Raw genomic sequence first — 14,748 nt, 5'->3', positions numbered from 1 at the left:
GAGTATCCAGGTTATGCACCAGTGTTGTTGTTTTGTTATAGGTTGCAAGAACAACTGGGGCCATACATGCCCATGTCAAAACTGTAGAACACAAAGACAAAGAGAGGAATTAAAAATGACTACACGTTAATCCCAATCACCAGAAGAGAAGACAGCTAAAAACAGGGATTTGGATAAAGGTCTACAAAATATGCTTTAGAGAAACAAGAGGTCCAGAGCTAAAAATTAAATGGTTTTAGCCATATTGCTACGACAGATAAAAAGAATGCATCAATACGACAGGCACACCCGTCTTCAGCTCCATCTTTTGGGATGACACCCCCAACAGCTATAATGAGTAGAAATTTTACAGAGTATGTAGTAGTGTCATCTCTTGTTACCACTGTATCAACTGACATTAGGTTGTCAATTCCTTAGACATGTGATCAATAACTTTTTTATTGGTATTTGTCACTGACTCATTCATGGGCACCAATAACTCTTTGCTATCATCATCATCATCATCATCATCATTTAAGACTGATTATGTCTTTCAGCGTTCAGTCTGGAGCATGGCCCTCCTTATACAGTTCCTCCATGATCCCCTATTCAGTGCTAACATTGGTGCCTCTTCTGATGTTAAACCTATTACTTCAAAATCATTCTTAACCGAATCCAGGTACCTTCTCCTCGGTCTGCCCCAACTCCTCCTACCCTCTACTGCTGAATCCATGAGTCTCTTGGGTAACCTTGCTTCTCCCATGCGTGTAACATGACCCCACAATCTAAGCCTGTTCGCCCTGACTGCTACATCTATAGAGTTCATTCCCAGTTTTTCTTTGATTTCCTCATTGTGGACACCCTCCTGCCATTGTTCCCATCTACTAGTACCTGCAATCATCCTAGCTACTTTCATATCCGTAACCTCAACCTTGTTGATAAGGTAACCTGAATCCACCCAGCTTTCGCTCCCATACAACAAAGTTGGTCGAAAGATTGAACGGTGCACGGATAACTTAGTCTTGGTACTGACTTCCTTCTTGCAGAAGAGAGTAGATCGTAGCTGAGCGCTCACTGCATTAGCTTTGCTACACCTTGCTTCCAGTTCTTTCACTATGTTGCCATCCTGTGAGAATATGCATCCTAAGTACTTGAAACCGTCCACCTGTTCTAACTTTGTTCCTCCTATTTGGCACTCAATCCATTTATATTTCTTTCCCACTGACATTACTTTCGTTTTGGAGATGCTAATCTTCATACCATAGTCCTTACATTTCTGATCTAGCTCTGAAATATTACTTTGCAAACTTTCAATCGAATCTGCCATCACAACTAAGTCATCCGCATATGCAAGACTGCTTATTTTGTGTTCACATATCTTAATCTCACCCAGCCAGTCTATTGTTTTCAACATATGATCCATAAATAATATGAACAACAGTGGAGACAGGTTGCAGCCTTGTCTTACCCCTGAAACTACTCTGAACCATGAACTCAATTTACCGTCAACTCTAACTGCTGCCTGACTATCCATGTAAAGACCTTTAATTGCTTGCAAAAGTTTGCCTCCTATTTCATAATCTTGTAGAACAGACAATAACTTCCTCCTAGGAACCCGGTCATATGCCTTTTCTAGATCTATAAAGCATAGATACAATTCCCTGTTCCACTCATAACAGTTCTCCATTATTTGCCGTAAGCTAAAGATCTGGTCCTGACAACCTCTAAGAGGCCTAAACCCACACTGATATTCATCCAATTGGTCCTCAACTAATACTCGCACTTTCCTTTCAACAATACCTGAGAAGATTTCACCCACAATGCTGATTAAAGAGATACCTCTGTAGCTGTTACAATCTTTTCTGTTTCCATGTTTAAAGATTGGTGTGATTACTGCTTTTGTCCAGTCTGATGGAACCTGTCCCAACTCCCAGGCCATTTCAATTATCCTGTGTAGCCATTTAAGACCTGACATTCCACTGTATTTGATGAGTTCCGACTTAATTTCATCCACCCCAGCCGCTTTATTGCACTGCAATCTATTGACCATTTTTTCCACTTCCTCAAATGTGATCCTATTTCCATCATCATTCCTATCCCATTCTACCTCGAAATCTGAAACATTACTGATCGCATCTTCACCTACATTGAGCAACTCTTCAAAATATTCCCTCCATCTGCCCAAGGCATCCACAGAATTCACCAGCAGTTTTCCTGACCTGTCCAAAATACTTGTCATTTCCTTCTTACCTCCCTTTCGAAGACTGCTAATTACACTCCTGAATGGTTTTCCAGCAGCTTGACCCATAGTCTCCAACCTGTTTCCAAAGTCTTCCCACGATTTCTTCTTGGATGCTGCAATTATCTGTTTGGCTTTGTTTCTTTCTTCAACATAACTTTCTCTGTCTACCTGGGTTCTGGTATGTAGCCATTTTTGATACGCCTTCTTTTTCCTTTTACAGGCTGCCTTGACTGTATCATTCCACCAAGCTGTTTGCTTCATCCTACTTTTACACACTACTGTTCCAAGACATTCTTTAGCCACTTCTAGTATTGTGTCCCTGTACCTTGTCCATTCCTTTTCCAATGACTGTAATTGACTACATTCAACTAACTGGTACCTTTCTGAGATCGCTGTTATGTACTTGTGCCTGATTTCCTTATCCTGAAGTTTCTCCATTCTTATCCTCCTACATATGGACCTGACCTCCTGCACTTTTGGCCTCACAATCCCAATTTGACTACAGATTAAATAATGATCAGTGTCATCGAAGAATCCCCTGAATACACGTGTGTCCCTCAAGCCTTCCTGAATTCCTGATCTGTTATTATATAGTCAATGACAGATCTGGTTCCCCTGCCTTCCCAAGTATACTGGTGAATGTTCTTATGTTTAAAAAAGGAGTTTGTGATTACTAAGCCCATACTGGCACAGAAATCCAAGAGTTGTTTCCCGTTCCTGTTGGCCTCCATATCCTCTCCAAATTTACCCATAACCTTTTCATACCCTTCTGTTCGATTTCCAATCCTGGTGTTAAAATCACCCATGAGCAGAACACTGTCCTTGTCCTTTACTCTAACAACTACATCACTGAGTGCCTCATAAAAACTATCCATCTTTCTTGATCTGTCCCTTCACAATGCGAATATACTGACACAATCCTAATTTTCTTGCTAGACACTGTCAAATCTATCCACATCAGTCGTTCGTTTACATACCTTATTGCAACTACGCTGGGTTCCATTTCTTTCCTGATGTAAAGCCCTACACCCCATTGTGCTATTCCTGCTTTGATTCCTGACAGGTAGACCTTGTATTCTCCCACTTCCTCTTCTTTCTCACCCCTTACCCGAATGTCACTAACAGCTAAAACGTCCAGCCCCATCTTACTTGCAGCCTCTGCCAGCTCTACCTTCTTCCCAGAGTAGCACCCATTGATATTAATAGCTCCCCATCTCATTACCATTTGTTTGCCAAGTCGTATCTCGGGAGTCCCTGGTTTGTCAGTTAGAGGTGGGACTCCGTCACCTCCAAAGGTCCGAGGCATTTTGCTCTGATTGTTGCCAGCATCATATTTAAAGTACCAGGGAAGCAGGTAGCTAGCCTTACTTGCCCCGAGTCCCATTGGGTTTTACCCCTAACAACTGAGGGACTAACCGGTGGATTTGGTAGTCTTTGCCGTATGAGCACAAAGGTGACCACGACTCAGAATATGTCCGAGATGCCCAGCCTTATTCCAAAGTAACTGGTATCCCGACTGTCGGGACCACTTACTTGGCCACTCATACGTTGCCCGTGGTTCATGAACTAGGACATGACTACAGGAACCCACACCATGAACCACTAACTCTTTGCTAAAGTTAATGAATTCATTTCACAGTTAAATTTCATGGATGACATTTTAGTCTTGTTACGCACCCCATGGGAACAGTAATCACATTGACCATCCCACGAGTACAGTGACTTTTTTTCAGAAAAAAATGTAGCCTATGTGTTAAATCAGGGTACAGGCTATCTCCATTCCAAAGTTCATCCAAAACCAGAGAGATGCTTAACCATAATGGAGTAACAAACACAATAACTTGATGAAGAAATAAAATAACCAATTTCTAGTTTGGTGCAGCACATATGTTATAATATTTCTATGTGCAACAACACTTTTATGTGTGTGCGCCTGTTACCTGCAGATATGCTTGCATATCATAATCAAATCCAGCCTCACTAAAAACCTACCACATTCTACACATAAAGGAATGTCACCTCTATGTCATGCATCGCCATCATTGTGAGTCTTCAAGCATCTCAAAAGCTGCAAGATGGCCTGACTTTCTAAATGCTAAAATGCAATGGGCTTGTACTACTTTGAGGGTTATTTAAACACTGTATTCATTATGTTGGGTTGGGGTCGGGTTGTTTGCGGAAGGAGACCACACAGCGAGGTCATCGGTCTCATCCTAAATCAGGATGGCCAGATGCGGGATTGAACTGTCGTCCTCCTGAATGCGAGTCCAGTGTACTAGCCACTGCGCCACCTCGCTCGGTTTCATTATGTTGAATCATAATATGTAGGACGTATTAAAAATAAAAGCATTTTCACAAGTACGTTACAGTTCAAAAGTCAAAGAGTAAATAGCTTTTCTAAGGCTAATTATTGTTCCACATTTCATGTTATATTCTTCATATCAATAAGTATCTTTTACTACACACATTTAAAAGTAGCCTATGTGTGAATTTGGTGCACAAGCTAATTCCTTGCAAATTTTTTTCCATATATATATATATATATATATATAAAAATAGGCTCCAGCATACTACTCAATAAAATGTTGGAATTTTAATAGTCAACTTCTTCAACAATACCTCTCTTGTAGCATCTGCTACTGGGGCTGGATGAGTATTTCCATGATGTTTTCGCACTTACTAAACAAAATAGTGATAAAATCCACTTCTTTGGATCCTTCATATTTCCTCTGTCAATCCTACCTGGTAAAGTTCACAACTTGAGCAGCAATATTAAAAGTATTGGTGATGATGTTTTGTGATCTACCTCCTTCGTAGGTAGATTATAATTCCTGAGGATTCGTCCAACGAATTTCAGTCAAGCATATGCCTTCCCTATGATTAGTTTCATGGGGTCATTTTACTTTACTCTGCTCTGTAAGCTTACTTCCACACAAGTAATGGATGTGACTGTTTCCAGTGATAGTTCGCAATCATGTAAATCAAAAGGTAATGGGTCTTGCCATTTATTTGTGCACTAATGCTCTGCAGGTATTTCTGCATTTCACTACAAGTTTCTGGTGTTGCAACTTCTCTATATACAACAATGTTAACCATGATCAGCTTCATGGAACATCTGACATTATTCACTATGTCATTTATAAATATTGTAAACCCTAAAGGTACTAAAACACACTCTTGGGGTCTGCCTGAAGATCTCTCTTTATTGAGAATGACATACAGTTTCATTCGCAAAGAGCCCTTCAGTCCAATCACAAAACTTGTCTGATATTCTGTATACAGATATTTTATTCAGTGCAGGACAGAACTGAATGTCTTCTAGAAGTTAAAGGAACATGCCATCAACCTAGAAGCCACTACCTTCTGCCTTATAGGTTTAATGGGTTACTGAAATATAAAAGGTAGTGAACAGGACTTATGAAATCACAATACCTGCATACTTTTTTTTTCTTTTCGGGGAAAAAAAAGAAACAACTTAGAAATGTTCAGAACGTAGCTATATGTGCAAATTAATTTGCGATGTGAATGTAAAATGACTTGCTCTACCATGCAAAATGATACACAAAAACTGGAAACCAACTAACAGGGAGTTGGGTTTGAGATGGTTGTTGTTTGCACCACCAATTTTGACCCCTATAGAGGAGATTGTAATTGTACAGCAAAGTCATCGTGTGCAAGCATAAAATGTGTTAAAACAACATGTGGTGTCATCGTAAGACACCACTCGTGCGCTGACCATCAAAAGCCTACCCCAGCACGAACATCAGTATCTGCGGACCCCTAAGGGTGGCACCAGCATTGCAGTATACATAAATTACACCCCCCCCCCCCCTCTCTCTCTGGGATGATTACATGATACCAGTGTTCTCACTCTGGCACTGGCATAAAGGATGATGTGGTTGGCAGCCCTGCAGCTAAGCAGATGCACATATACGGAGCTCTCGCTAAGTTAAGTGATTAATATTGACATAAGAGCTAATTTAGTTAATATTACATTTTAGACTAGCGTATTTACTTCTTCTCTAGGCTATCTATTGAAGGTTTCGCTTTCCTGGCCGTATTTAGATCAAAAAGAAAGTATTTCATAAAGGCCGGTAGTTGCTAGTTTTGTTTATGTTTTCTAGTCGTAAATTTTGCGTGAGTGTAGATTTTCGTTTTTGACTAGAGTTGTCGGTTAGAAATGTGGTGGTTGCTGTAGAAATTTGAAAGAGGGGGTGTTCTGTGTAGATTGTAAGTTATAGTTTCATTGGGGCGAATATAGCGGTGAGGAAACGAGGGTAGAAAATGTGGCTCTTCCATGGCAGTGTAGGTTATGTAGAAACAACAGAAAAATTGCTGAACAGGAGGCAAAAATTTGTGCCCGTAAGGCTGAATTAGATAACATGAACTTAGAATTATGTAGGTTAAGGGAGGAAAAAAGAGACTGGGAACTGGGAAAAGGTAGCAAGCAAAGGGCGAAAAAGGGAAACACTTGAAAAAACTCTAGAAATTCAAATAGTGAATCAACGGCTTGCTATTTGAAGTGGAGAAAGGGCCTCATCCAGATGTCGTTGAAACTAGGTTGAAGCAGAATACTGGCTTAAAGAAAAAAGACAGGTCGGGATCAAACCAGAATAGGAAAAGTAGAATTCTGCTTATAGGCAGCAGTCATGGAGGGGTGTGGACCAGCAGCTTCAGGAGAAATTAGGTGCAGGGTACCAGGTCACAAGTTTTGTGAAACCAAGTGCTAGCCTTAGCCAGGTGACAGAAAACTTAGGTCAGCTATGCAGAGATATTGAGAAAGAAAATCAGGTAATTATAGATGGGGAAGCAGGAAACAGCCTGGCTATGAATCCAAGATGCAGTATTAGGAGTGACCTGGATAAAATAGGAGCAGAAACTGGGTGCACAAGTGTGGGGTTTGTGGAGGTCTTTGAGTGCCATGACCAGCCTTGGGTAAACACTGCTGTCAGGCATGTTAACACTGAGCTGAACACGATGCTCCAGACACCGGCAAAATCTCACATAAGTGTCATTCCAGCTAATGCAATTGGTAGGTGGGGATACACTACACATGGCCTGTCCTGAATAGGAAGGGGAAGGGGCCCACAGCCACACAAGGGGAGATCCTTGTGGTTAATGGGTCCAGACAGATTAAAGACAACAATCAAGATAAATAGAATAAAAGAAACTTCATGTACAGTAAATTGGGGCAAAGCTAAGGGCAGTATCAACTTACTTCATCAAAATATCAGGGGAATAAAAAATGAAGTAGATGAGCTATTAGTGTGTTTACATGATCTCAAAAATAAGAATGAGATTGATATACTCTTGTCTGTCTGAACAGGGATGGATAGTGTCAGTATAAATGGGTATAATTTAGCATCTTACACTTTTAGATCTAGGCTGGATAAAGGAGCAGTTGCCATTTTCATAAAACAAGGGTATTATTACAAAACTGTAGAAGTAAGCAAATCATGTGCTGATCATGTGCATGTCAACTTCAGCTAGATAATGCGCTATTGATTTTAGCAACAGTGTACAGGTCCCCGTTAGGAGACTGGGAGCTATTCATAAAAAGGTTTGACCCCCTATTATGCTGTCTGTCAGACAAAAAGAAGTATTTATCAATCTGTGGTGATTTCAATGTAAACTTTCTAAGCAGTTCTGATAGGAAAAGTGAACTAAAAGTGTTATTAACAATTTCCCTAAACATATAGCTCAAGACAGTAGAACTCTAATAGATACCGGGATCATATGTGATATGATGAAACTTATCATAGTATGTATCTACCATTCCCCTGACTCAGATGATAAAACTTTTTTAGATAATTTAGACAGTGTACTCTCCTACATAACGAAATGGAAACAGTATGTAACTGTAATTGGGGGAGACTTTAATTCAAACTTTGATGTAACATGTAACAAACCCAGTGTAAATAAGTTACTGAATATACTAAGGCAGCACAACTTCCATCATGTAAATTCAGAACCAACAAGACTACAAGCGTGCTTGGATAATGCTTTTGTCAACTGTGCTCGTGATATGTACTCCACCAAGGTAAAGGAATTTGTTTTCTCAGACCACTCCATGTTAACGGTAGAGTTAAGACATTTTATAAAAGGGGATGAGAGCAAGGCTGCACAAAAGTTAACAAAATCTAATACCTTAATATTAACAAAACACAATCTCATAAAACTAACACACCAGCTGAGCATAACAAACTGGGACAAATTATTTCAAAACTGTGATTCCAGTGCCCAAACAGTTTATGAAACATTCCACAATTATTTAACAGATATTTTAAAAGCCCATCTTGTTCAAAAGAAATACCATAAAACAAGAAAAGGTAAATTTTGGTACACCAAAGAACTGGAGAATCTAAAAAATAAGCTACTGCTGTTGAAGCGCCTTGCCAAAGTAAACAATTCTAATGAAATTAAGGATCTCGAAAAAATCACTAAGAAACAGTATAAGAAAGAGTTGCAATTGGCGAAGCTAAGATACAACACAAATTTCATAAAAAATAGTAAAAACCAATGCAAAACAGCCTGGTCAGTAATTAATACTGTTAAAGGTGAAGTCAGAAACTTCGACAAGACAGTCCCAATACCAGCAGATACATTCAATAAATATTTTGTAAGCTGTGGTGATGATATCAAAAAGCTGATCAGTAAACCCAATGTAACATGTATAGATTATCTGAAGAGAGCAAACCTAAATCATAATAGGGCCAGATCATCATTGAAACACTTCAAAGAGGTATGCCAACATGAAGTTCTTAAAATAGTCAAAGAAATGAAAAATTCATACAGTACAGATATTTTTAATATGTCAAACAATCTATTGAAAGAAATCATACATTACATTGCAGCACCATTAACATATTCTATAAACCTGTGTCTCATAGAAGGGTTTTTTCCTGATCCTCTCAAACTATCCAAGGTAACTCCAGTCTTTAAGAAGGGTGTCAAATCAGATCCTGCAAACTACAGACCAATTTCACTAATTCCAGTACTAGGAAAAGTGTTTGAAGGCATAATATATAAGCAGATGTATGAGTACCTAGAACTAAATGGTATGTTAAGTGCATCACAGTTTGGTTACAGAAAAGGAAGGTCAGCTATACATGCCATAGAGCTCTTAGTCAGAGACATTCTAGCAGCATTTGAGGACCATGCGCACGCACAGGTAACCTTATGTGATCTGAGCAAAGCTTTTGACTGTGTTGACCACTCACTTCTGCTCTCTAAACTTGAGTACTATGGAATATGTGATAAAAGTTTAAAACTCATCAAATCATACCTCAATAAAAGGAACCAGGTGGTGAGTTCAGGAAGTCATCTGTCAAACATACTCGAGGTTCAACATGGAGTGCCACAGGGATCTAAATTGGGACCACTTCTTTTCCTTGTACACATAAATGACTTACCAGGAAATATAGATGTAAAGACATATATGTACGCAGATGACACAACTTTTCTATCCGTAAACCATGTACTTGATAACCTTGTAAGTGATATGAAATTGGCAAAAGAAAATGCAACATCATGGTTTAATGCCAATGGTCTGCTATTAAATGAGGAAAAGACCCAGAATATGTGGTTCAGTCTATCAAAGACTACAAAAATAGAAAAACAAAAGGCAAAGTTTTTAGGTATTGTACTTGACAACAGTCTAACATGGAACTCTCATGTTGATCACATAGTGGTTAGGTTGTCAAGAGTTATATATTTGTTGAAGAGACTGATGTGTTGTGTGACATTTGAGTAAGTAAGGACAGCGTACTTCGCCTTTTTTCAATCTGCTTTAAGGTATGGGTTAATACTCTGGGGAAACAGCAGAAAAATAAATGAAATTATGGTGATCCAGAAGAAAGCTATCAGAGTAATGGCTAAGGTAGATAATAGAACACATTGTAAACCATTGTTCATTAAATATAGAATTTTAACAGTAATTAATTTATATATTCTTGACAGTGTTAACTACATACTTGCTGAACTACCTAATTTAAGTGTAACAAATGAAAGGCATGGCTACTATACAAGAACGTGTACTTCTCTGCTGTTGCCACAAAATAGATTAGCTAAAACTAACAATAGTCATAAGTATATGGCAGTTAAAATATATAACAAATTGTCTAAAAATGGGTCAATCAAGCCTGACAAATTATTTAAAGATAATGTTCATAACTTCTTGTTAACTAATCCATTCTATTCATTAGAAGAATTTTTAGAAATGCCCAATATCAACTTAAATATGTAAAAATTTATTTTGTAAAATTAATAGGTTAAGTGAACTGACGAAGTCTATTGCATGTAACAATGCTGAATGACTAATAAAGAATCTGAATCTGAATATGTATTTGTACAGAAAGAGGATGTAAAACAGTCACATGCTTTCCCTGTGGTAACTGGATTGTCAGACCATGATGCACAACTGATTAACTTACAAAACCTTACAGGGTGTATAGTTCTGAAACCATTACGTAAAAGTGTGAGGTTGCTCAACCCGGTATCTATAGAGCACTTCAGAGAAAGTTTAAGAAATGTTAATTGGGGAGATGTATATAATGAGCCAAATGCTGATGATAAATGCAACATGAGAATAGTTCAAAAGAAAAAGCCAGGCAATACAGGGAAGAGTCAATTTCGAAAAATTTTAGTCAGATAACTTTCACCTAACAACCTCTTGTGAAATAAGTAAAATTATTAAATCTTTCAAAAATAAATGTTCTTTTGGAGTAGATGACATCTCTAATAATATATTAAAACAATGTGGCGCAATTACAGCTGATGTTCTGAGTCACATATTTAATGCATCACTAACTCAAAGTATTTTACCAGACAGGTTAAAATACGCCATTGACAGGCCTCTCTACAAAAAGGGGGACGCCGCAGAAGTCAGTAATTATCGGCCAGTATCCCTGCTTGCAGCATTTTCAAAAATCTTCGAGAAAATAATGACTCAAGAGTGGTTAGCCATCTCAATAGCAATGGGATACTTATTAAATCATAGTTCGGATCTCAAAAATGTAGTTCCACTGAGGACAGCAATACACAATTTCACTTTCCACATTATAGAGTCTCTAAATAGTAAAATGTCACCAATAGGAATTTTCTGTGACTTGTCCAAAGCATTTGATTGTGTGAACCATGGCATTGCGTTACAGAAATTGCAATTCTATGGTATAAATGGAATAGCGTATGAGTGGTTTACGTCATACCTACAGAACAGGAAACAAAAAGTTTCTTTATATGGGTCAAGTGATTTAAATAAGTTTGCCTCTTCATCTAACTGGGGTGAAATTACAGTAGCTGTTCCACAGGGTTCAATCATGGGTCCCATTCTGTTCTTGATATATGTGCATGACCTCCCTTCTCATCTGAAACAAGAAGCTGAACTGACACTGTTTGCTAATGATACGAGCATCATTATTAAACCAGTAAAAGAAACTCCAATTGAAAATGATACAAATAAGGTCTTTGGAAAAGTAATTGATTGGTTTTCTGCAAATGGGCTTGCTCTAAACTTTGAAAAACACAGTACATCCAATTTTCTGCTGCAAAAAGTACAGTTCCTTCAATAAATATAACACATCAACAAAAGTCAGTAGACAGGATAGAGCATACTAAGTTTTTGGGCATACATACTGTCCCATAGAAGAAGGTGTAATTAGATGAATGATGAGCATTAACTTCACTTAACAAAAATTTATTCAGCAGTTGCACATACAAGAGCGTGGAGCGAGATGCCTCCGGCCAGAACACATATGGTATATATACAGCTATAGAACATTCCAGTACAATGATTCTTGACATTTGTGGATACTTCTAGAATGTACTCGAAACAAATATAGAAATTAAAATGGTACAGTACAGGTGAGTTTTGAACTCATGACCCTCAACAGTTTAGTACCATAACCACTACACCACGGTACTACTCAGCTTCCTCTGCAACATTGCTCCCTCCTTAAGAGAACCGTGTCTCGGTGTTACATCCTCCTAGTCCAGAACGAATCATCAGTCCTGCATACTCCAACTCCGGATGACTGATGCTCACCCTGGTGGTGATCTTCTTAGAACTTCTTTTGCCACTACGCCCTTAATCACCTTTCTGCTTGTTGCCTGTCACTGGAGCTTCGAATTTACCCTGGGTGACAGGATCCTTGGAGGGCTTCATTTGAAGGACATGGACCGTATCTCTGATCTTTCGGGGTTGAAATCTTCAACTTCATAAGTAACATCAGACAACTGTCTTACAACCTTATAAGGTCCAAAGTAACGCCTGAGGAGCTTCTCAGAGAGACCAACCTTCCAAACAGTAGTGAAGATCCAGACGAGGTCACCAGGCTGATAGACAAAAAGGCGGTGGCTCACGTCATACCTTCGGCAATCGTTTCCTTGAGCCTGCAGCATGTGGAGTCGAGCTAACTGCCGAGCTTCCTCAGCTCTGGTTAACACCTGGCCGATGTAGTCATCCACGTCATCAGGATGTAACGGAAACACAGTGTCCATTGTCGTAGTCGCCTCATGCCCATGCACCAGGAAACATGGCATAAATCCTGTGGTGTCTTGTTTGGCGGTGTTGTAGGCAAACATCACGAAAGGTAGCACCTCATTCCAGTTGCTCTGCTCAACATTGATGAACATTGATAGCATATCCACCAAGGTCTTATTAAGGCATTCAGAAGCCCGTTAGATTGCGGATGGTAGGCAGTAATGTTGCACCGATGGTTTATCTTGGTCACAAGATTTGATTGAAAAACTTTCCTTCGATCCATAATTAATGACCTTGGGGCACCCTGTTTTAATACAATGTCTTCCACAATGAATTTGGGTACCTCGGATGCTTCGGCTATTTTCACGGCTTTAGTAATGACATAGTGTGTCAGATAATTAGTGCAAACAATAATCCATCTATTGCCACTAGCAGATGTTGGAAATCGTCGGAGGAGGTCAATCCCAAAACACCGGAAAGGCATTTCAGCTGGTGGAATTGGTACGAGTCGGTCAGGTGGTTTCTGAGGAACTGCCTATCTCCTCTGGTACTCGTGACAGTGGGACACATTGTGACAGACACTCTTAAATAAACCTGGCCAGAAAAATCTCTTGTGAATTCTATCATAGGCCTTAATAAATCCTAAATGTCCGGCCTCAGGTGAGTAATGGAATTTTTGTAGAACATCTAAGTGCATGTGTTTAGGAATCATTGGTAGCCACCTCTTTCCAAACAGATCAAAGTTTTTATTGCAAAGTAATCCATTAACTATCTTAAATTGTCCTTTCACATCCTCTGACCAGTTTAAGGCAAGCAAAATTTGAGATATCTTGGCATCCTTCTTCTGCTCAGCGGAGAGATCCTGGAGTGCAGCGAGACAGTTACTATGTTCATCGAAGTCTTGATGGTCTTGTACTGGGTTTCTTGAGAGACAGTCAGCATCTTGGTGTTTTCTTCCACTTCTGTACACTTTGGTAATGTCATACTCTTGAAGACGTAGTACCCATCTGGTGAGTCGTCCTGTTGGATCCTTAAGACCTATCAACCAACAAAATGAATGATGGTCTGTAACAACTGTGAATGACCTTCCATAAAGATACAGTCGAAATTTGCACATGACTCAGATCACAGCAAGACATTCTCTTTCTGTAGTTGAGTAGTTTCTCTCGGCTTTTGTAAGTGTCCTAGAAGCATAGGCTATAACCTTCTCTTTTCAATCCGAAATTTGCACCAGAACAGCATCGAGCCCATACCCACTGGCATCTGTGAGTAGTTTTGTAGGTGCTCTCTCATCATACAGACCAAGTATAGGATCAGACATCAGAGCTTTTCGCAGCACATCGAAAGAATCTCGTTGAGCACCACCCCAGACAAATATAGCATCAGCTTTTAACAACTCTTGGAGTGGCCTGGCTTTGATACAAAAGTCTTTGATAAAATGATGGTAATAAGAACAGAATCTGAGGAAGCCTCTCACATCTCTAATACTTTTAGGAATAGGAAATTCCATTATAGATCTCACCTTTTCTGGGTCTGGCCACACACCTTCGTTTGACACAAGGTGTCCAAGTATTTTGATTTCTTTTGCTCCAAAGAGACACTTTCTTGGATTAAGTTTCAGTCCACTTTGTTTGAGACATTTAAGAAAGGCCCTCAGACTTTTTTATACCTTCATCAAATGTCTCTGAGAACACTATAATGTTATCTAAACAACAAAGACACATCGTCCAATTCAGGTGATGTAGAAGATTATCCATCATCCGTTGCAAAGTTGCTGGTGCATTACACAAACCAAATAACATTACCTTAGACTCATACAGGCCCTCAGGGGTGATGAATGTAGTTTTCTCACGATCAGCCTCATCTACTTCGATTTGCAGTATCCCGAGTACATGTCCATGGTTGAGAAAAACGTAGCCCCCTTCAGACAATCTAGTGTATTGTCAATTTGTGGAAGAGGGTAAACATCCTTTTTAGTTACCTTATTAAGCTTCCTGTAATTAACACAAAAGCGCCAACTGCCATCCTTCTTCCTGATGAGGACCAC

General features: G+C 39.3%; 1 protein-coding gene across 1 annotated transcript in view; it reads right to left on the bottom strand.

Annotated features, from left to right (window-relative positions):
- LOC124619390 (vacuolar protein sorting-associated protein 16 homolog) overlaps nucleotides 1-14,748 on the bottom strand; it is a 216,150-nt gene that overhangs the window by 59,995 nt on the left and 141,407 nt on the right. The gene's annotated exons all lie outside the window — the stretch shown is intronic.

Source organism: Schistocerca americana, chromosome 6 (assembly GCF_021461395.2).
Source record: "Schistocerca americana isolate TAMUIC-IGC-003095 chromosome 6, iqSchAmer2.1, whole genome shotgun sequence".
In the NCBI taxonomy this organism is placed as follows: domain Eukaryota; kingdom Metazoa; phylum Arthropoda; class Insecta; order Orthoptera; family Acrididae; genus Schistocerca; species Schistocerca americana.
This window is presented reverse-complemented; position numbering and strand designations above follow the sequence as displayed.